The sequence below is a fragment of the Muscardinus avellanarius genome (genome assembly GCF_963383645.1).
Source record: "Muscardinus avellanarius genome assembly, chromosome: 13".
NCBI lineage: Eukaryota > Metazoa > Chordata > Mammalia > Rodentia > Gliridae > Muscardinus > Muscardinus avellanarius.
The window spans coordinates 12001261-12024182 of NC_137799.1; positions in this window are offsets into that span (position 1 = coordinate 12001261).

Below are 22922 nucleotides of genomic sequence, written 5' to 3' on the forward strand. Positions count from 1 at the left end.
CTGATTGTAAAGAAAACTTGGTGAACAAGGCAATTACTGAGTCCTATCTCCTGGGTCCGTTTTAGAAGTGGGTTTTGCTCTGTGTAATGAGAAGAGGGGTATCAGTCTGAAGTGACCTGCATACAAGGGAAACCCAGGATCTCATGGCTTGTCTTTTGGAGTTTAGGCAGCAAGAAATCCTTTCCACATACATAACTTTCACACACAAATATATGTGTGTTTGTAATGTCCAAGCCCATACACATGTGTGCAAATATACATGTTCCTCCCTGGGCTAAAATATAGCCCAAACCAGACCAGCACTGATGCGCAGCTAAGGTCTACCCGTGAGCATCTGGGGCGAGTATCTGGTGCAGAGCAGGAAGATGTATCCGGAGCCCCGCACAGTAGATGTACACTTTCCCGCTCAGGCTTGGGCTCCTAGGAGGCTACATTCTGCGTATTTACAAGAACTCTTGAAGTTACAAGTGTGTGTGTGTGTGTGTGTGTGTGTGTGTGTGTGTGTGTGTGCAGACTGCACGTGCACAGACGCCCTAACGCAAAGGACCTTAAGCTCCAAGGCGCGTGCGCGCCGCGTTCACACAGCTGTGTGTTCAGCCCCTGCACACGGCCCCTGTGCCCAGGCACCCGGTCGCCCGCAGGAATACACAGGCATCTGGGGCACTTTATTTCAAAGAAAGTAGGGAAAGAAATTCTAATCTGGGAGTCAACAGGGTTCATCTGGAGGTCGCCCAAAGGGTAGAAAAAAATTCGCAATAACGCTAGACTGTCCTTGGTGCCGGCCGGGTACAATAGTTTGGAGAGCTGGAGAGGCTGCTGTCGGAGGAGGGCTGTGCTCAGCAACTCTAGCAGAGGGCCTCCATTAGTGTGCAAACACCTCGCGGCTCTTCACTTTCCCCCATAAATATATATACGGCTCCCACCAGCTCTCCGACCAGCAGCCCACGACCATCGCTGGACTGCCCCTGCATTCCCGGGCAGGGCGGGCGGGAAACCGCCGGGTGTCCTCCTCTCTCCCTCCGCGCTCAGCTGGGCCGGCTCGGGTCTGCGAGGGGCTCCGGCGCGTCCCCCGCCGCGAGGCAGGGTCCGGGCGCCCGGCTCGGGGTCCGGGGGCCGGTAACTTTGCTAATCTGCCCCGGCGGCCGCGGGGACGTCGCGCAGCCGCCGAGCCCTGTCCTCGGAGACCCGACCAGGAGAGGAACCGGCCGTAAACACAGAGCCTGACACGTGCGTGACATTCACACCGTGCGAGCAGGGGTGGGGCGCGGGCAGGTCAACGGCCCCCCTCCCGAGCCCCCGAACCTGCCTTTGTGGGAGGTGACAGGTGAACGGGATTCGGGTCTGGCCGCGGTCGCCGCTGCCCACCTCCCCACCATCTGCTTCCTCGCCGACTAGCAGACCCGGCCGCATAATGAGGTAGCAGCCTCCAGCCGGCCACCGTGTCTAACTCAGAACAAAAGCGCTCCCTCCACGCCTCCTGCAACAAAAGGGCCACCAGCCCCGGCGCGCCCCGCAGGCTGCGGGCTCCCGGCTGCCGGCTGCGGAGCTGCGGCGCGCGGACTTCCCGGGGCCGCGAGGGAGGACGCGGGCCGCCCGGGACAGACAGACAGACAGACAGTCAGACAGGGAGGCCGGGCCGCGGGGACCCGCGCGGAGAGCGCAGCCGGGGTGATCGATCAGCGCCGGCCCGCGCGGCCCCGCTAGGAGAGGCGGCCCAAGCAGGGCCACGCAGTAACCTCGGAATCGCCCACTAATTGACGCTGCAGGCGACGACTTCATTGTGCGCGCTGGTTTTATGTCTTCATAGCCGGTGATTGACAAGGTGTAATTAGTCATCTCACTCGGTGATAAACACGAGCACCCTCCTCCCGCGGCATCAGGCCGTGTGTACCAGCAGAGGAAGCCATCGTTGACGCCGATACACCATTAAATCAAAATGAAGACGTTCAGAAGTGTGTGTTTGCTGTGACGCTCTGATGGTTTATTTCTCAAATACGGCACCAACAGATTACTTGATTTGCAAGTTAACTACAACATTAACTGGTTTTATTTATTTTGTCTCTTCCTTCCTCTTCCTAGGCAGGGAGGCTGCTCTTGGAGAACGTGAAGACAGTTTGCGTCTTGACAAGCGAGCGAGCGGGCGCCCAGATTTCTGCAGCCTCCCTGAATCTCCCCCGAGGGAAAGGCGGGCAGAGAAAGCGCCGGATTGGGGGGCCACCGGGGGAGGTTCCGCCTGCTGGACCCCAGGCCTCCCCCTCGGGCTCTGCCGGTGGATGACCTCAAACTCTGAGGATGGTGCTGGGGTCAAGGAAAACTCTGGAATAATAACTACGAAGAAGAAAGAGGCAGGACCCATGCTTCTGCCCTGCCTTGAAGCAGAAGGGACTGTGTTCTTGGAGCTGGTCGCTGCGGGCCCCAGGGCGGGTGACTCGCCTCTGTTCTCTGAGTAAAGTGTAAGGTCCCGCACCATTCAGCAAATTACACTCCCTGCTTACCAAAGTGGGTCTTGTTCAGGGAAGTGCGTGTGTGTGCGTGTGTGTGCGTGTGTGTGTGTGTGTGTGTGTGTGTGTGTGTGTGTGTGTGAGATCTACTTTGAGGCTGCTGTTAAGGAGGCTGGTCACTCATTCCAGAAACCTGGAGGCTTATTTTTTTTTAAAGGGAGGGGCCATGCCTAGTGCGTTTTGATCCTACTTCTGGTTAGAGAAGGCAGTGACGGAACAAAGCCGGCAACACTGGAAAGTCCATTTCCAGGTTATCCCACTTGTCCCCAGGAGATCCCGGGCAGCTGGCTTCCTCCACTGTCCCCGGGTCTCTAACCCCTGCCTCCGGTTTGGCTGGCAGAGGGATGGTGAGTCTTTGCCACTGCACAGTGGGGTTGGGGTTGTAGGCATCTCCAAGAAAAAGTGGGGTGGTTGGCAGAAAAACCTCACATCTTCAGCAAGGACCCCCTTTCCCCAGGCTCGCCGGCCTTCACTCAGCAAAAGAGGGGTTGTTTTGTATGGGTGTGAGAGGCTGTCAGTTGGTAGCAAATGTGCTCAGGCACCGTTATCTTCCTCTATGAAATTAACTCATTGCCTTGGTCATACCATATGGAAAATCTGCTGACCGCCATTCTCGACAATAAAAATCAGTGGGGCTTTGGCTGTTTCCAAGGGGAGGGAGCCCCATGTCTGTGACACCAGAACAGAGAAGAGGCTTGGCCCGTGGCAGGCAGACAGGAGCCCAATTCCTCCTCCTCCTCTTCTCCCTGCAGCGATCTGAACAATTCTGAAACCGCCTCCCTGGGCGTCAGCTGAGCAGGTTGGGGAAATAACCAGGGCTCTCTCTCTAGGGCCCTGTTAAATGCACTGAACTTAAAATGAAACACGAAGTGTGAATTTCAGGTTTGAACATGATGCATCAGGAAACGTGGAGGTTGGCAGCCCTTTTCCTCCCTCTTGCCTCTCGGTAGCAGGTATTAATATTGTATTAAATGTTATGAGAAAGTAAGGGCTGCAGAGAGAATGTGCTCAGATGCAATTTTGTCAAGGTTTTTATCTGTGATTATGATTCCAGATGTAGAAGCTCCCGGAGGAGGGAAATGAGGGGCTGCTGGCATGTGACATGTGTTTTAAGGTGTTTGGCAGTGTTTCTCAAAGTGGTGACAAAATGTTCAATTTTATTACAGGGAATTGGTAAAAGAAATACGAATGCTAGGTCAGAGATTGTTCACCTCAGCACAAAGATTTACCATTATTGATTAGGGTGCAGAAAGTTTGTATCTGGGCCCTGCTCAAAACACATTATCAACAATATAAATCCCCCAGATCAGATATTTCTTAAAGAGCAACTGCAACCAAAATACATAATAGCTAATTGCAACCCCCTACAGCTAATTTCCACAAAAAGTTATAAATTTCCCTGGAAGTAAAATTTAAAAAATAGAGGAAAGAAAAAGAAGAGAAGAGAAAGAAAAGAAAGAAAAGTAAACATTGTAAGAAGAGATCACTTTTTTTCAATCAGTATAATTGTAGCTATACCTTGAAGATAATTTCTTTTTAATCTAGCCTAGAAAAACAGCCAGACCTAGAAGGGCCATTTTATTTACTAACCTCTGCTCTGTAAGCTTTTCAGATTGAAGCATGCCTCTGTGTGTGTGTGTGTGTGTGTGTGTGTGTGTGTGTGCGCGCGCGCGCGCGCGCACGCGTGCGCTGTGAGCATGCACATACCCACACAGCAATAAATTTCCTTATACAGGGAACCACACTTGTTTAAAAGAGACTCAGAAAGACTTTGTAGGAAAAAGTGGGGCTGGGGTGAGGGAGGTAGGCAAAGAAACCCCTAACTGACAATTCTACCTCCACACACTTGATACTGGCAATTTCTCCACTCAAAGACATCTCTGCTGGCCTTCTCTGACTGTAGGACAACTTAAACACCATTTTGAAGTACCCGTTTCCTCATAAACCATTTATAAGCTTCGTATACATGGGCATTAATGTGCTTGCCTGATTGGAAGTGGGTTTGGTAGACGCTTCCACAGAGCATACAAGGAGTTTTGCTCAGAAATGCTGGACTTGGTTCCCTTCTGGGTAACCAGTCAGTGCACAACGGTCTTCACCCACTTGCTGGAGCCAGGGCTACACAGAGCATCCCACACCTAGCACATCCATTCGGCTCCCAAACTTCCCCTAATTCAAGCTAAAGGGTGCAAGGTTTTTGGCTTCTCAGCAGTTGACTCAAAGCATACTAGGTTCTAGCACAAATGGCACCTTCCTTGGAAATAAGAAAGTTTCTTTCCTAGGAGGCGAGGTAGGACTGGAGGCATTTTCCCAGGGGGAACTGCGAGGTTACAGAGAAGGGAAAATGCCCAGCATGGCTACCATCTCTCAACTTATGCTTTCTGCAAAACCACCCCCCCCCAAGCCCAACTTTCCACCGGTCAGATTAGCAAACCTCTGTTGCTTCTTGGAAAGTTGGCATTGTTCTTTAGGTGAGGAATCAGAGTCATTTCCCACATTTGCTTCAGGGAAAGCCCAGCCCCTGGGCACCCCCTCCCCCAACATTTTTGTTCTTCCATTAATTAAAACAACTAATGTCCCATCGATTATCTTTGCATGAATGAAAATCATTACCAGACCTTGCAGGTATATGGGAAATTCTCTTTGCTTAAGTATTCACACTTTGATTTCCTATAGACTCGTTTTCTCAAGCATAAAGAAATTCAAACAAAACCAAACAAAAACAAAAGCAAAATCTCCCGACACTCTGCAACAAAACATGAAGACTAGTCGGAATGCGCTCATGCCTAGCTCTTGTAGGATGAGATGTTCAGATGACCCCGTGCTAGAGTTGAATTTGACTGTCTGGTAAAGAATTCTAGACACTTAAGGCAAACACTGATGCCTCACCAGGCTCAGGTTTTGAATTTGTGTTTGTGTTAAATCAGATGAGCTTTGTCCGCCACATTTACTTTTAAGCTACTGTGTTAGCCCTCAAAGGAAAAAAAAAAAAAAAAAGCAGCGGACAATCAGCTCTATTTGGAAATTCCCAGCTAGTTGGCCATTTCGGCTTGCGTCTTCATTTCTAGGGGCTGCCATAATTAGAGCGATCTATTTTGCATTTACTTCTCTTTGCAAGCACTACATTATTCACTCTTTCCTGTGCTTATTAAACAGTGCCACCTGCACCAAATTCAACAAAGCTCTTCCATCAGTCAGGCCCAGCTAAGGATCCCAGACCATATATTATCATTAATTGAAGCGCAATTGAATCGTTGGTGATGCAGGCAGGAGTAAAGGCGATGCATTCCTAGGACCTGTTTGTAAAAATGTTTTAAGCAAAAAAAAAATTCATTCTTCAAATTGTCATCTTTGATAAACTCTGTTTCATTCTCTCTGTATAGTAATTCAAGCAGCAATTAGCAAGTCTTTTAATTAATGAACCATTCCCTGTGTATCACTAAGGTGCCTCCAGCAAATGTCCTCCTTCATAGGTACTAGCAAATGCAGTCAATATTTTGTCACCCAACGCCTTCGAAGCTGACCACCTGATAGCCCTGATGCCATAAAAGGGCTCTGAAGAGGCAAAAGCAGGGCTAGAAAGCAGAGGCAATTTTCAGGAAACCAGCCATAGATAGTGTGAATCTGGAGAGAGGGAGAGACCGAAGAAAGGGAACCCAAGGTAGAGAGGGAAGAGGCAGAAAAAGAAAATACATAGACATCCGTGGTTTAAAAAAAAAAAAAGCCACAGAAAGTTTCCAGCAAAGACGGGACCATCTCTGAGATTCAGCTCTGGCATACCAAACCCCACGTTGACGATGTGCACATTTGTAGGAGCCAACCTCTCGGTGGCTTGGTCTTTTAAAAGCTTCCTGCTTTGTTCAAAATACTGCTTATCTTTGGCATTGTCAACAGCTCTGCATCTGGGAGAGATTAATTAAGTGATAGGTCAGACACAATGAGGTGAAAGGGCATGTCCATCCAATCAGGACTGATCCAGCCATTTCTAGGTAGATCAACTTTTTTGAGGGATGCCAATTTGGGTTCCATTTCGAGGGGGATTTGTCAGTAAAGATGTCTGAGCTCTTCCAGCGAGGGACATTTAGCTGGAAAAGACTGCTCTACAGATAGAAAAATCTAAAAATCTACACTCTGTCCTTTTGAGGTGGGAAAAACCCCATAACTATCAACTGTCTATGTGGTTAAGTTTTACTGAGCTGGGTGAGGGCTGATCTCCTTGAATACCGATTCTTTTACAAAATAGATAATTGCATGATTGAAAATAAGATTGCCATGCAACACAATAAAGAAGTACAAGTTCCCTTCCTCCCCTCCCAAGTGTGTCTACTGGCCCCCTCTTTTCAAGTCCACTTTTAATTTCTAGGAGACAAAGTGAGATAAAGAGAGGGAGAAGGGGGAGGAGGCCAGAGAGAGAATGCATGAGAAAAAGAGGTTTGCTAGGTGTCATCCACTGAATTTCTCCAGACCAATTAGAACTTGTCTTTAAATCTCCATCCTCCGCCCCCTCCACACCTTTCTAAATAGATCTTTAGATTAGTGAGAAATTAGTTAATTGGGTAAAGCCATGTGGCCAGTTCACCCAGTTCTAAGGACCTTAGATCCCACTCCCACTCTCAGAAATGGCTCTCACCCCATTTCTTCAGTAGCTTGTCAGCCTGGGTCAAATTGTGGTTGTAAAATTGTGTGTGTGTGTGTGTGTGTGTGTGTGTGTGAGAGAGAGAGAGAGAGAGAGAGAGAGAGAGAGAGAGAGAGAGAGAGAGAAACTCTTCCCCTGTGAACAAGCTAAGCTCAGATAAAGTGATTGTTCTGGGCAGACCCCAAACAAAACATTTGGGATATTTATTTTTGAACATCTCTGCTAACAAAATTCACATTTTCCAAGGTATTTGGGGAGGGGGGTAGAAAACCAGGGGTAAACTACAGTTGGGGTATTTTGCAATTAACCAGCCATTTCCCTTTCTCCAAAGGAGTGTGGAATGCTAGTTTCTTAGATATCTAATTCTTTAACTCATCTGGGATCTATCTATATATATAAAAACAAGCAGAAATACTTAACAGCCTGATCAATAGCCATTGACCGTCAGCGCACCTCGCACCCTAACATGCTCAGCTGGATCATGTATATTTGATCATTGAAAAATTCAAAGCATCTTGCAACAGTATATCAAGCCTTCCATGAAATAGTCTGTCTCTTTCTGTGGTCTTAAAAGAGTTGAATTTCTCTCTCTCCTGCATTCATCTGTCCATCCATTTATCTACACACACACACACACACACACACACACACACACCCCTTCTTAGAGAATTTATTGCTCATATATTTGATGAAGAACAAGGTAATTAACTGCGTGGCTGTACATCTGGGCGGCACTTCATATCCATTGCAATAATAAAACACTTTTTTCACATTTTAGCAGAAGAATGGCTAGTCCTGCCCACAGATTCAGAGGACCCTAGGGTCTCTGTCTGCAAAGCCTCCTTGTTATAAATCCTGCCTCCCTCTTAAGTGATGGCATGCACAATTGCACCAAGGGGCACTAAGTTTATCTGTGCAAAAGCATCATCGGAAAAGCTTGTCCCTTTTCAGAGCTTTAGCAGCAGCTTGGGGGGGGGGGGCAGACAGAGCTGGCTCCTCCAGGCTGCTTGGCAACAAGCCAGGGCAAGGGTCCAAAGGACTTGTCCTGTGATGGACCACAGGTAGAAGAGGTGGATTTCGAGGTCCCAAGGGCTAGTGTCTAGAGCATGCCACTAACACCTAGTACTTCCCAAAGGAACAAGTCTTGTAGATTTTTTTTTCTGATATTCTGGGGTCAAAAAGATTCTAACTTTCTCCATAAGCTATCTCAGACTGTTCCAAGGGCCTGACAAAAAGAATACCACTGACAAACCTGTTCCAAGCACCCAGCTCGAGTCCTTCGCACCCCAATCCCAGAGACCAGCCCCACCCCAGCCAGCAAAACAAATGACCTGCAGAACCTCCCATCTCGGGGGTCCTCTGCTCTGTATTCCGAAGGAACCGTGCCCAGCACAAATTATTCGGGGGCCCTTCTTTCTAAAAGCAGCATCTGGGCTGAAGCTCCCTCCTTTAAAGGGGGGACTTCATATGATAATATGTGTAATATGATATGGAATGACAGAATGCATGACAGTTGCCCAGAATACAGAGAAGTCAGTCAAAGGACAGAGGGGACATTTGGATAATTACCATCCATTGGCTAGTCAATCACGCGAACACAGAGAAACTGCACGAAACCCACAATGGAGTTGGGAAACAAAAGAGACCCGAGCCAGACTCAGGATTAACCGGTCTAAAGCGATCTAAATGCTTTTGTATCTGAAGAACTGAGGCTCCCGGCCACCCCCCCCCATCCCAGGGAACTAATTGCGGGGATCAGAGTTAAAGCTCTCTCCCTCCTTTTCCATTTCTCTTTGTAGACTGCTCACCACGCTTAAAAAAAAATAATAATTTCTCTCTGTGTTCATTAAACTATTTTAAACTTAAGGGGTGGGGGAGGGGGCAAGATGTGGCCCCCGGGGTCCAAAGACTGGAATTCTTTTCCCTTGAAAGAGGCTGGGACAGTCTCCCTTGGCCTTAATTCTTTGTTTCAGAATAAAGTCTTCCCTTTTTGCCCCACGAAAACAGATGCCCAATGCACCTGGGCTGAAGCTGGGCAGGTGCCCTCTTCCTGGAAGCCAAGATGGATAGCTGGTACCCTGCTCCGGGCCAGGAGTCCTCCCCCCCTAGCTGGTTCTCACACCAGAAAAAGGCCAGGTCCTCCTCCTCAGTTGAACACTCAAATTGCACACCTAGGTCTAAGTGGGGTGAAGGGGCAGGGAGAAGGGAGTCTAGCCTTCGCTGGGGGAGTGAGCCAGGCAAGGTGGGTGTAGAATGTGGGGAGGGAGAATTTCTTTCTAAATTGGGGGGTGAGAAAGAGGGAGAAAGCCCTTCTAAACTGGGGGAGGGAGAGGATATACTTAATTGGGGAGAGGAATTCTAAGAGAGTCCTCGCTTAAAGAAAAGCAAGGAGATTCCTCAAAAGAGACAAGAGGAAACGGATACCTTCAGAGACCCAGGACGGAGAGGGAGGAAGAGATAAAAGATACGGCCGAAGAAGAAGAGCTCGAGCTGGGTCCCCGAGAGCGTCCCCCTCCGCCCCAGGACAGGACCGGCAACGAGCGCTCAGTCCCCCCAGGTCCCCCCAGGTCCTCCCGCAGGGCCTCAGGCCGGGGCCGGGGCGGGGGGGGGGCGGCGGTCCCGGCGCGGGTCGTGTGGCCCCGCAGCCCCGCGCCCTTACCTTGCCGAGCCCTCCGCCGCGGGTGTGGCCGGCTCTGCGGCGCGGGGCGGGGCGGGGTGCGGCCGGGGCTGGCGCGGCGCCCGGGGCGGCGGGGCGCGGGGCGGGGGGCGCTGCAGCCCGCGCCCAGCCCGCCGAGGTCCCCGCTCGCCGCCGGCCGTGGGGCGTGGGGGCCGGCCGCCGCTCCCGCCGCCTCGCCTCGGCGGGGCCGGTTCTCTTACCCCTCGCTCCTCGCTCGCTCGCACCATTTTCTTCCTCGCCTCTCATCTCTTCCCACCGCCCGCGCTCGCCACCCTTCCTCCCTTCGCCCAGGACTCGCTCGCTCTGCCTCCCTCGAGCCGGGATCCGCTCGGAGCCGGCTCCCCGCTCCGGGACCTCGGGCGCCCCTCCCTCCCCGCGCAGTTCCCCGATCTTTAAAAAGAGCTAAGGGGCCGCTTGGTGGGGCGCGGGGAGCGGGGAGGGTGCGGGGAGGTCTCCGCGCCCAGCCGCCGCCTCGCCTTCCCGCTCTCGCGGCCGGGCACGCGGGGCCAGGGTCCTGGCTTCAGCCCCAAGGACCAGGACCAGAGGCCGGCCCAGCAGGAAAGTCCGGTGACTTCTTCCGGGACCCCAGAGCCTCGCTGAGAAGTGACTGCGCCCCTCCCTCCCGCCCCAGGTTTTGGCTGGGCGCACCCCAAGATGGATGCCACAGCCTCAGACCCTGTCACCTGCGAAGTCCTCCCTCGACGACACCGAGCAGAGGCGCTCTGTTGTCTTGTCCTCAGACCCACGCAGGAGGAATCCTCGTCCCTCCCCAGCACGCTCCGAGCGCGGCTTTTAAGCTTCAGAGATGCTCTCGGACGGCGCGTGTGGCTTCAGAGTCACACGGGCGTGAGTTGAGGACCACTTACTTGGGCCAAGTCCCACCATTCTCCGCTTCAGTTTCCTCATCTGTGAAATGGGAACCTTCATCACCTTCCGTTTTAGGACTGTGGCCGCATCGTTGGCATGCGTGGAGTGCCCAGCTCAGAGAAGGTTATTCATTCTCCCGGCGTCTGCTGGCACTTTGCTTGGCACCCAGGAGACAGTGCAATCTCTGCCTTCGCGCAGTTGGGGGGGGTGAACTAAACTGCAAGGACAGAGGATTTCATGACCGTGGTAGAAGGATGAGAGAGTGCACCCACGTCATCAAACGTCCGGGGAGATGGACACAGGCAGCCCGGTGGACCCAGGAAGGCTTTTCTTAAGATGTGGTGTCATCAAAGCTGAGGCCCTGAAGGCAGGTGTGGGGCCGCTGGAAGGGGGTGGTGTTCCCAGCAGAGGCTGGAGGGAGCCTGGTAGCAAGGCCAACGCGGGGGGGCGGGGCTGAGGCTGGGGGCGGGGCCACGCGCCGAGGGGGCGGGGCCTGTCCTGCTGCTCAGGAGTCTGGGCCTCAGTCGTGGGAAAGGTTCTCATTAGCCCTCAACCACAGGAGGCCTGATTTCCCCTTTTCTGAAATGGAAGGAAGAAGCCAGGTCCAGCCCCCCAGACTTGGCATTTACTTTGGGACTATCTTGGGGGTTGCCCTCTCTTGTCGCCCCCCACCCGCTTGCTCTCCGACCCCACACTGTCCACCCTGAAATGGCACTGCCTACCTCGGCATCTGTTTCCTACCCAAGATCACACACCGGGTTTGAGTCCTCAACCAGCACTCGTTCTGCCGTTGACCACAATGCATCGACCCCCCCCCAGCCCCTCTGAGTGCCAGGCTGTGCCCTGGGCATTGCCCCATGCCCGCAAAGCATGGGCTTGTGGAGGAGACCCCCCCACCCGGCACTGAGGTGACCACCATGAGGCAGTCCTACGGGGGGAGGGCGCTCAGGCCTGAGACTGGAAGCTCCCTGGGGGCAGGCCCATCCTGCAGGGACTCGAGGGATGGTCTCCAGGGCGGGGCAGAGCCAGGCACACAGCGCCATTCAGTAGGATGGAGACGTTCACTGCAGTGTTAAGTGCAGAAGGCCAGGTCGGAGAGGAGTGAGCTCTTCTTGCCTAAGAAGAGCTAGCCAGGAGGAGGCAGGAGGGGTCTGTAGAAAGATCTGGAGCTCACGTTCGCAGAGCTCCTCCTCCAAGCCAGGCAGGTGCCAGACACTTTTGTGCAGTTACCTCGCCAGCCTTCACAGCACCCCTGCCTGAGGGAGTACCACTGCCCTCCCTTTTGTACTAAAGTGCTAGGGTCCAGAAAGGTTAAGTCAGTGGGCCGAGGTCACACAGCCCGTAGGAACCTGCTCTCAGATTTGAACCCGGGTCTGCCTGTTCTTCTTCACTCAAAAGCAGCAGCAAAGGAGGAGGAGAAGGCAGAGGCCGGAGACTAAGAACAAAAGAAGTGCGGTGGCAAAGGAGTGAGCTCCGCGAGTAATTTTTCAACTTAAAAACAATTCCCATTTCCCAGCCCTGCGGAGGCAGGCGCGGCGGATCTGAGGCGAGGCCGGCCCTCTGACTCGCAGGAGCCCGCCGAAGGGCCCGGAGCCGCTTCAAAGCCAGCCTCTCAGCACAGGCGCTTTTAAACTTCACACGGGAAACTTTCCAGGGCTGACTTCTTGCACTTTGTTTCCAAATCAAGAGATGGGGAAGTCCCTCTCAGCCCCGCAGGGAGGAGATCGCACCCAGACACTTGCCCTGGGGTTCTGGGCGTGGCCTGGGGCTCCCCAGCAGGGCACCCTGCTCCGCCCTAGATGCTCGGGTCAGGGGTCCTGTGCCTGCTCCCCGTGGTGTACCAGGGAGGGTTCGGGGTGTGGACATGGCAGCGAGTCCCTCCTTGGGGTAAAGCCTCTCTTCCAGGGTCCTCCCACATCTCTTTCTATCCGGGTCCCCTGGTGGTGGCTTTTGCTGACAAGTTCTGACCATCTCACAAGGATCATAATGGTACAGTGCCTCAAAACCAAACCACGCCGGCTGGCACCCTCTGGTCCCCATTTCTCGAGGCAGTGAGGATCTTCCTAACCCTTGGTGCCTCTGATTTTTGGAATTCAGATTTAGATTTTGGACGTACATCAAGAGGCTGGCTCCATGCATTTTAATTAAGCTGTCTTTTTTTTTCATTTATTACTAATACACTCCTCTTAACTATGATTTATTTGTTAAACAAAGCGCCATAAGCCGTCACTTATTCATCTTAATTTCAACAAAATTAAAGTAGTCGCTGTTAGATCGCACCTAATTGCACTTGCAATGAAAAGAACGGAGATGTTAATCAAAATAAATTGAAGATAAACAATAAAATCATTACATCTTTGCGGTGGTAAGTGTAACTAATCAGTTTTGACTCGAAGCGACCAAACAGGAATAATGACACCATCACCGAATGCACGCTCATTAAGAGAAGCCGCAGAGACTTGGGCCTTGGGGCAGCAGGCAGCCACCCTGCCCCTGTGGCCCAGAGCGTCCTGCTCCTCCCTGGGCTGGGTGGAGAGGCTTTTTTTTTTTTTTTTTTTTTTTTTGTGGTACTGGGGTTCCTGGAAGCCCTTCTAACTCCGGGCTACACTCCCAGACCTATTTTTACATTTTTTTTTTTTAATTTGGAAACAGGGTCTCCTAAGCCAGCGCGCGGCTGGCTTCGAACCTGCGCGATCCTCCTGTCTCTGCCTCCCAAGTGCGGGGATTACAAGTGTGTGCCACCACGCCCAGCTGGAGAGGCTTTGAGGAGCAAGGGGCGCCCGTGGGAGGCTCAGAAGAGGGGAGGGTGTCACGGCTAGAGCCCCTGAAGCTGCTCTGTGACACAGGGATTCTCTCAATGGGATTCTTTTTTTTTTTTTTTTTTTTTTTTTTTTGTGGTACTGGGGTTCCTGGAAGCCCATCTACCTCCGGGATACAATCCCAGACCTATTTTATAGGTTTTTTATTTGGAAACAGAGTCTGTCTCCGCCTCCCAAGCACGGGGATTACAATCGTGCACCACCACGCTTGTAATCTCAATGGGATTAAAGCAAGAAGCCCCAGCCCCATTTCTGGACATCCTAGGTAACCAGGAATGGGCAAAAATGGGCTGAAGACAGACAGCTATCCAGGGGACACAGAGGCACATGCACCCCAGGGGACCTAAGAGGGAAGAACCAAGGGGAAAGAGAGACAGGTAAAGCCGGCGTGGTGGCACACACTTGTAATCCTTGGGAGGCCGAGACAGGAGGATTTCAAGTTTGTGGCCAGCTTCAGCAACATGAGGTGCTCCACAACTTAGTGAGACCCTGTTTCAAAATAAAGAATAAAAAAATAGGCCTGGGGTGTAGCTCGGAGGTAGAATGCCCCTGGGTTCCATCCCCAGTACGGGAAAGAAAGAGACAGAGACAGAGAGATAGAGATGAGAGGATTTCAGGTTCAAGACCAGCCTCAGCAATTTATCCAGAACCCTCCACAAATTGGTAAGACTCTGTTTAAAAATAAAAATAATAAAATAGGGCTGGGGGTATACCTCAGAGGTAGAATACCCCTGGATTCAATTCTTGGTAGCACACAAAAATAAAATAAAAGCCGGATATGGTGGCACACGTTTGTAATCCCAGAATTTGGGAGGCTGAGAAAGGAGGATCGTGGTTCGGAGACAGCTCGGCTACTTAGTGAGGCCCTCTGCAACTCAGTGAGACCCTGTTTCAAAATAAAGAATAAAAAATAGGGCTGGGGGTGTAGCTCAGAGGTAGAATGCCCCTGGGTTCTGTCTCCAGTCCTACAAAAAATAAAATAAGTTATATAAAATTAAAGAGACAGGCAGATAGAGACCATGAAAAATGATAAGGGAAAAGAGGCCAGCTGAGGCAGGGGGTAATTAGAGGGGTCAGTCTGAGTGAGAGCCACAGAGGAAGGGAAACTGAGGCAGCCTTGGCTGGGTGACAGGTGTCAGAGGAGGGAGGGAGGGAGGAAGGCAACTGAGAGAATCGGGTGGAGCCATGGAAGTGGAGGTCGGGAGGCCTTAGTGGGACAGTTTCTCCTGTGAGGACAAACTATACATTAAAACAAACAACAGCCGGACGTGGTGGCGCACGCTTGTAATCCCTGCGCTTGGGAGGCAGAGACAGGAGGATCACACAATTTTGAAGCCAGCCGCACTGGTTTAAGAGACCCTGCTTCCAAATAAAAACATTAAATAGGTCTGGGAGTATAGCCCGGAGATAGAAGGGTTTCCAGGAACCCCAGTACTGAAATAAATAAATAAATAAATAAATAAATAAATAAAGCAAGCTAAGAACAAACAAAAACCCCAGGAAGTTACAGGTTCTGATTCTGGGGTCCTAAGGAGCTTGTCCAGGTGAATGGTCTTCAGGATGGGACCCTGGCCTGTGCTCTGGGAATACAGGGATGACGAGGGGTGCTGAGATGGGCGCTGAGGGCCACCCTGGGGTCTCCCAGGCTCATCCTCCAGCCGCAGGATCTCACAGGCCTAAGGGGTCCGGAGCAGGCCCGTCCTCGGGCACATGACCCTAGGTGCAGAGCCAAGGAGAGCCCAGCAGGGGTGCTCTGGCTGAGGCAGAGGCAACAACACCCCTTTTCCAATCTGGGGAGACCCAGAATGCAGGCTACCTTGGAAAATGGGAAAATCTGAGGATAGGGCCATCTTGGTGATGTGGGAACAGAAACCAGAAAAGACATCTGAAAGATTCATTTTTGAGTTTCTTGCAATGCCTGGGATCAAACTCAGGAGGTCCTTTGCATGCTAGACAAGCCCCGTCCCACGGAGCCACGCCCCCCATAAGTGCTTTTTTGTTTGTTTTTATTTCATGTACCTTCCCCGTGCTTTGCCCTGAAAAGGGCTTGGGAAACATATGGATGAATTAGATGTGACATCTCAGAAGCCCAATGTCCCCATGTTTAAAGTAGGGTTTATTAGGAGGATTAAATTAGTTAGAGCCAGGCGTGGTGGCGCCCGCTTGTAATCCCCGCGCTTGGGAGGCTGAGACAGGAGGATCGCACAAGTTCGAAGTCAGCCTCAGCTGGCTTAAGAGACCCTGTTTCCAAATAAAATATAAAATAGGTCTGGGAGTGTAGCCCAGAGGTAGAAGGTCCCTGGGTTCCATTCCCAGTACCGACAAAAAAAAAAAAAATAATAATAATAATTAGTTAATATTTGTGTATAGCTCAGAATGGTAGTCAGCCCTTGGATAAGGCTTTATGTGTTTGCTGAATAAAACTAAGATAAATCCTCGCTTTAGTGGAGTGCAGACTTCAGTAGAGGAGACAGAGGCAGTAATAGTCATTGCTGGGGATCAATCCCAGGGCCTTTGCTTGCTAAGCACATGTTTTACCACTGTGCTACATACCCAGCCCTGAAGGAGTAGAAATTAGATAAGGGTGAGCAGAAGTAGAAAAGAATGTTCCAGACAGAGGGGGCCAGCACGGGCAAAGACATGGCAGGATATGGCACTGCCGACGATGGGGGACTTATATCTTTAATTAATTAATTAATTGATTGATTGATTTTGCAGTGCTGGGGATTAAACCCAGGGCCTTGTGCATGCCAGGCAGGCAAGTAATCTACCACCGAGCTACATCCCCAGCCCAGGGACTTACTTGCATTTTGATGAATTCTGGAAGGGGCCATTGAACATCTGGGTAGACATTGATTTTTAAAATTTAACTTAATAATAATTATTCTGCTGCTCTGAATGCATTTGCTATGCTTGGAGAATGGGAGAGGGTGGCTGGTGTGTTCTATCTTTTCTCCCCTACTTCTCTCTCAGGGAAGGCTTCTGGTGGGGACTTTTGATTCTGCCATGACTCCAGGGAAGGGAGCAAGTGGCCTGTTCCTGTTCTGCCAATGGTCAAACACCTGCTCTTATAGCCACTGTGATTGGTTGAGGGATGGACAATCCCAGCAATGGGAGCCAATCCAGGGCTTTGGCTTGAGGACCTGGGAGAAGTTTTGTTCTTTTCTTTTTTTCCTCCTCCTCTTCCCCCTCCTCCTCCTCCCCCCCCTCGTCCTTTTCCTTCTCCTAGTGGTACTAGGGATTGAACCCATGGGCATTCTCTCTGACTACACTCCCAGCCTTTATTTTATTTATCTAATTTTTTTGTTACAAAATGTTCTCACTGAATTGCCGAGGACCTCAGTAGGCTGGCCTCAAACTTGTGATCCTCCAGTCTCAGTCTCCCAAATACTGGAATTCCAGTCATGCGCCTACACACCCTGCTCTGGGAGAGGTCTTTACTCCCTCCTGCTGGCCTCTAATTGACAGGAGGTAGGATCTGGGGCTCCCAACTCCATCTCACTACCGTGGGGACTGAGACCAAAGCCAACACGGCAGAAGGCAGCAGGCTGGAGCAAAGTGCGTTCCAATGACATCATTTGAGCCCCAAACCCAGCCAAGATGGAGCCAGTCCTAGCCCCTGGCCTTCTTGGTTTCACGAGCCAATAAATTCCTTTTTGTTTAAGCCAGGCTGGGTTGGATTTTCTGCCACTTGGAACAGAGAGTTCTAACTGATACAGGCTTCAAACAGGAACGTGATGCTCTTGTGCGTTTTGGTCGCATCCTGCTGCCAGCCATGGTGTTGCAGAGGGTCTGGAGGCGTGGGCTTGGAGCAGCAAGGCCAGTGGGGAGGTGGCTTGGGACAAAGAGAATGCACAGAGAACCAGCTGGGGTCTCCCCCTGTGCATTCACCTCCTGGGACCGCGGTAACATCACCACAGACTCAGCTGCTCACAACAGAAACCCTTTCACAGTTCTCGAGGCCAGGGGTCCAAAAGTAGGGCGTCATCAGGGCGACACTCCCTCCAAAGGCTTTAAGGGAACAAACCTAGGGCCTTGCACATGCTGGGCGAATGCTCTGCCGCTCAGCTACACACCCAGCCCCAAAGGGGAGGAGAGAGAGAGAGAGAGAGAGAGAGAGAGAGAGAGAGAGAGAGAGAGAGAGGAGAGGGGAGAGGGGAGAGGGGAGAGGGGAGAGGGGAGAGGGGAGAGGGGAGAGGGGAGAGGGGAGAGGGGAGAGGGGAGAATATATGTCACTGGGGATGGAACCCAGGGGCATTCTACCTCTGAGCTACATCGCCGGCCCTGTTTTATTTTTTGTTTTGAAACAGGGTCTCACAAGGTTGCTGAGTTTTACTACATTGCTGAGGCTGGTTTCAAATTTCGATCCTCCTGTCTCTGCCTCCCAAGTACTAGGACTACAGGCATGCACCACCATGCCTGGCTCAGAAGAGGATTTTTAAAGAAGAATTCCTCTTCCAGCTTCTGGTCCTCCAGGCGTTCTTTGTCTGGTAGCTGCACAGCTCCAATTTCCGATTCCTAGTCCACAGGCATTCTCTGTGCCTGCATCTCTCAGATGCCTCTTATAAGGGTACTTGCTATTGGATTTGGGGCCCACCTGTGCAGTCCAGGATAATCCCATGTCAAGATGCTCAGTGACATCTGCAAAGGTTTCATGCACGGGCTCCAGGACCTGGCTATTGCAGAGGGGCCACCACAAGCAACATCGACCAACAGGACCGGTGCAATGATGCTCCATTAATATGTGCCTCCTTCCTCTCCAGAGAGGAAACTGGGATGAAGATAGACCCATGGGGAGGGCAAGGGCTTGGCTTGGCCACCCTGGACCCTCCCTCCAGTGTCCTCTGCTGGGACCCTGAGGATCCCCATAGTAGTTCACTGCCCGGACTCCCCTCCTCCCTGGGACATGGAAGCGCCACTTTCTTCAGTCCTGTGCCTGGCCGGGTGATGACCAGGGTCATGACAGTCCCTTTTGCTGACCATCTCTATGCCAGGCAAAGGGTTCGGGGATTTCATGTGCTGGCTCAATTTCATTGATTTTCTTTTTCTTTCTTTTTTGGCACTAGGGTTGGAACCCAGGGGCATTCCACCTCCGAGCCACACCTCCATCCTTTTTTATTTTCTATTTTGAAACAGGGTCTAGCTAAGTGGCTGAAGGTCTTGCTAATTTTCTGAGGCTGACCTTGAACCTGCAATACTCCTGTCTCAGCCTCCCAAGTACTGGGATTACAGGTGTTCACCACCAAGCCTGGCTGGGTCAAATATTTTTTTAACAGAACCTGCAACTGCCCCCTTTCATAAATGAGGAAACTGAGGTTCACAGGGGAGAAGTGGCCTCCTCCACCTTGTACAGCTACTGACTGCTGGAGCTAGGACTCAAGCCAGAGCTCTGCAATCTCAAAGCTCATACTTTTAATTGAGAGACTAACCTGCCTGAGCGTAGACTTCTCACATGGGACAGAGGGCTGGGAAGACACCCTTAGGCTGAGGTCTTCCGGCTGCCCATGGGTAGGTGGTGCTCCAAAATGCCAGTGCTCCAGCCTCCTCTGGGGCCTCCAGGACACAGGAGGTGGCCCCCAAGTTCTTCTCTCAAGTGGGAGCCGGGGCAGGAGCGGCCTGCTGGGCAGGGGCACCAACGAGGCTTACGCAGTGGAGACCAGCTACCACCCAGGGGGTCCTGGGGTTGGGCGCCCGAGGCTGGCAGTGGACAGAGCCCGGGCAAGGGAGGAGAACTGGAAGAGGCTTTAAAATGTATAAAAGCTAGTTGGGCGTGGTGGCGCACACTTGTAATCCCAGCATTCGGGAGGCGGAGACTGGAGGATTGAGGTTCAGGGACAGCCTCAGCTACTTAGTGAGGCCCTCTGCAACTCAGTGAGACCTTGAATCAAAAGTAAAGAGACTAAAAATAGGGCTGGAGATGTAGCTCAGAGGTACAGTACCCCTGGGTTCCATCCCCAATACTACAAAAAATGTATAAAAACTAAACATAGAAGTTCCATGCGATCCAGAAATTCTACTGATATATATATATATATATATATATATATATATATACATATATATATACACACACATATATATATACACATATATATGTATGTATATACACAAAGAATTGAAAGCAGAGACTCAAATTGATTTTCTATGCACCCATGTTTCTGGCAGGGTTGCTCTCAAGAGCCAGAGGTGGAAGTAACCCAGGCATCCACTGATGGGTGAATGGAAAAACAAAATGTGGTTATACATCCAATGGAATATTATTCACCCGTAAAAAGAAAGGACATTCTGACACATGCTATAGCATGAATTCATCTTGAGGACATCATGGTAAGTGAAGTGAACTAATCGTGAAAAGACAAATACTACACGACTCCACTGATAGGAGGTAGCCAGAGGAGTCAGAGTCGCAGAGGAAGTACTGGCGGTTGCCGGAGGCTGCGGAGAGGGGGAGGGAGGAATGACGTCATTGCTTAATGGATGCTGGGTTTTCATGTGGGAGGGTAAAAAAATGGAGCTGGAAGGCGGTGATGGTTGCACGGCAGTATGAATGTGCTGATCACCGCTGAACTGTCCATTTGAAAGAGGTTGGATGGTAAATTTTATGTTATTTATATTTTGTCACAATAAAAAAACAAAGCTGAGCCAGGTCAGCGGTGCATGCCTGTGATCCCAGCACTGAGGAGGCTGAGGCAGGAGGATCACAGGTTAGACGCCAGTGTGTGGTAACTCAGAGAGACCCTGCTTCCAAATAAAAAATTAAAAAGAGCCGGGTATGGTGGTTCGCACTTGTAATCCCAGTACTTGGGAGGCTGAGACCAGAGGATCACAGGTTCAAGGCCAGCCTCAGCTACTTAGTGAGGCCCTCTGCAACTTAGTGAGACCCTGTTTAAAATAAAGAATAAAAAATGGAAGTGGAGGTGTAGCTCGGAGGTAGAAGGTCCCTGGGTTCCATCCCCAGTACCTCAAATTAATTAATTAATTAATAGGTTAATATAGTTCAGAAATAGAAAACCCCAGAGTTCAGTCCCCAGTAACACACACACACACACACACACACACACACACACACACACACACACACAGCTGGCATTTTCCCCTAATGGTAATAAAAAAATTCTTTCTGGACTAAAAAGCACAAATAAAAAACACACTGCTAATCTTTACCATGCTCCGTGCCACCAGCCAGCTTGCCCAACCCCGCCCGCTCCTCACCTGCCTCACCCTTTGCAGCGATCACAGTGGTAATGGTTTCTCCCATTTTCCGGGTGAGGAAACCGAGGCCCAAAGAGACCCCCCTGCACCCCCGGCCCGGGAAGCCCCTCGTGCCATGCTCAGGTGGGGCAGGGACTTTGCCCAGGGACACGCAGCCCAAGGGCAGCAGCCCCTGGCGCGAGGCTCCTCGGAGCAGAGGAGGGACACGGCAGAAAGCCGAGGCCCTGGGCAGAGCAGAGGGCAGCCCGAGGCTGGCCACAGGCTGTGGGAGAGACCAGCGGGGAGCCAGCGCACGGAGGACACCCTTTCATCTTAGGGACGGCTTCTCCACCCTGCGTTTAACTGCCTGCTGGGAGTTCGAGGAAGCTGAGCATGTCCAATCAATGTTTTATTTCACCTTGAGCTGGCCCTTTGGAGCCAAATGAGCTGCTTTTTCCAGGAGGAAATGAAAGGGCACTTACAAAGGGATTTGTTTGACAGAAGAGCTTCAGCTCAGAGAGGCAAAGCAAGTTGCCTGGTGCACACAGCACAATGCCACACGAGGTCCAAACCCAGGGTGCCTGGCTGTGGCCTAGAACCCAGCACATAGGACGCCTGGCTCTGGAGTTTCTCCCTCCCTGCCTCCCTTCATACTGGGGATTGAATACAGGGGTGCTCTACCCCTAAGCTACCTCCTGAGCTCTTTTCTTTTCTTTTCTTTTCTCTTCTTTTCTTACAGCATTAAGGATTGAACCCAGGGGCATTCTACCTCTGAGCCACACCCCCAGCCCTATATTTTTATTATTTTTATTTTCATTTATTTATTTATTTATGGTAGCACCAGGGATTGAACCCAGAGGCATTTACCTCTGCACTAAATCCCCAGGCCAATTTTATTTCTTATTTGGAAATAGGGTCTCACTAAGTTGCAGAGGGCCTCTCTAAGTTGCCGAGGCTGGCTTCGACCCTGTGATCCTCCAGTCTCAGTTTCCAAAGTACTGGGATTACGAGCGTGCGCCACCATGCCTGGCTTATTCTTTTTATGTTGGAAACAGGTCTAAGTTGCAGAGGGCACCACTAAGTAGCTGAGGCTAGCCACAAAACTGCAATCCTCTCGTCTCAGCCTCCCAAGTACTGTGATTACAGGTGTGAGCCACCATACCCAACTCTTTATTTTCTTCTGAGACAGGGTCTTGCTAAGTTGCCCAGGCTGGCCTCAAACTTGTGCCTCAGTCTCCTGAGCTACTGGGATTGCAGTTGTGTACCACCGTGCCCAGCTTCCCTCCTGGTCTTGGGGGCCCTCGTCTCAGGAATGCTCAGCAGGGTTGGGGCACAGGAAATCCCATTGGCATCAACTCTGCAGAAATCCTCCTCCCTGTCTGGAAGGACACTGGATCGCCGAGTGGGTAGTCAGTATGGCATGCTGTTCCTGGGAAGGCTCCAGCCTCACCAGTCCCCATGCTCTGCTCCCCAACCCTGCAGCCCCTCTGGGCGCCGGCTCTTTCTAAGTCTTTGCCTCTGTCATCCCCTCCGCCAGCCCCACTGCCACCTTGGGCGAGCTAACCACTCCTGCACCGCAGGTCTCGGCTTCTGAGGAGCCTGTCTTGACTTGGGTGTGACCAAAGCTCTAAGTCTGTTCTGTGGCCACATTAACCAGGCTCGCCCAGGAGTGGCCTTTGAGATCTTCACAGCCCGGCCAGGCACCTCCATTATCCCTCATTAAAGGCATCCTCGGAAATGGCTGGGGTGTCACCACCTGTGCAGACCTGGCTGCACATCAAAGCTGCCCATCCCTGGTCCCGGGGTTCACAGCTGGGGTGCGGCAGACCCAGGACCTGGGCTCAGGGACACGTCCTCACTGCAAACCTTCCATCCCCCGGTAGACCACCCTCCAGCATTCAAGAGACAAGGGCTTTGGGGAGGGAGGGTTCGCGCCACACCGGGCACAAGTTCTGAGAGTCTGAAGGGTTCATAATGTAGCTAGGAAAACATACTATCCAGTCCCGCCTCTTGGGGGGCACACACGTTGGCCGTCACTCGCCCTGTAGCGGCTCACATGGTAATAATGATCACATCTGTGACTTGCCCGGCCTTATTACGTGCCAGCACCTCGCTCCGTGCGTTCCTTACCACGTTTCTCTCTACAACATTATGATGTGTACACATTTACCAGTTCCATAGGACAGATGCAGAAACCAAGGCTCATAGAGGTTACGTCACTTGCCAAAGTC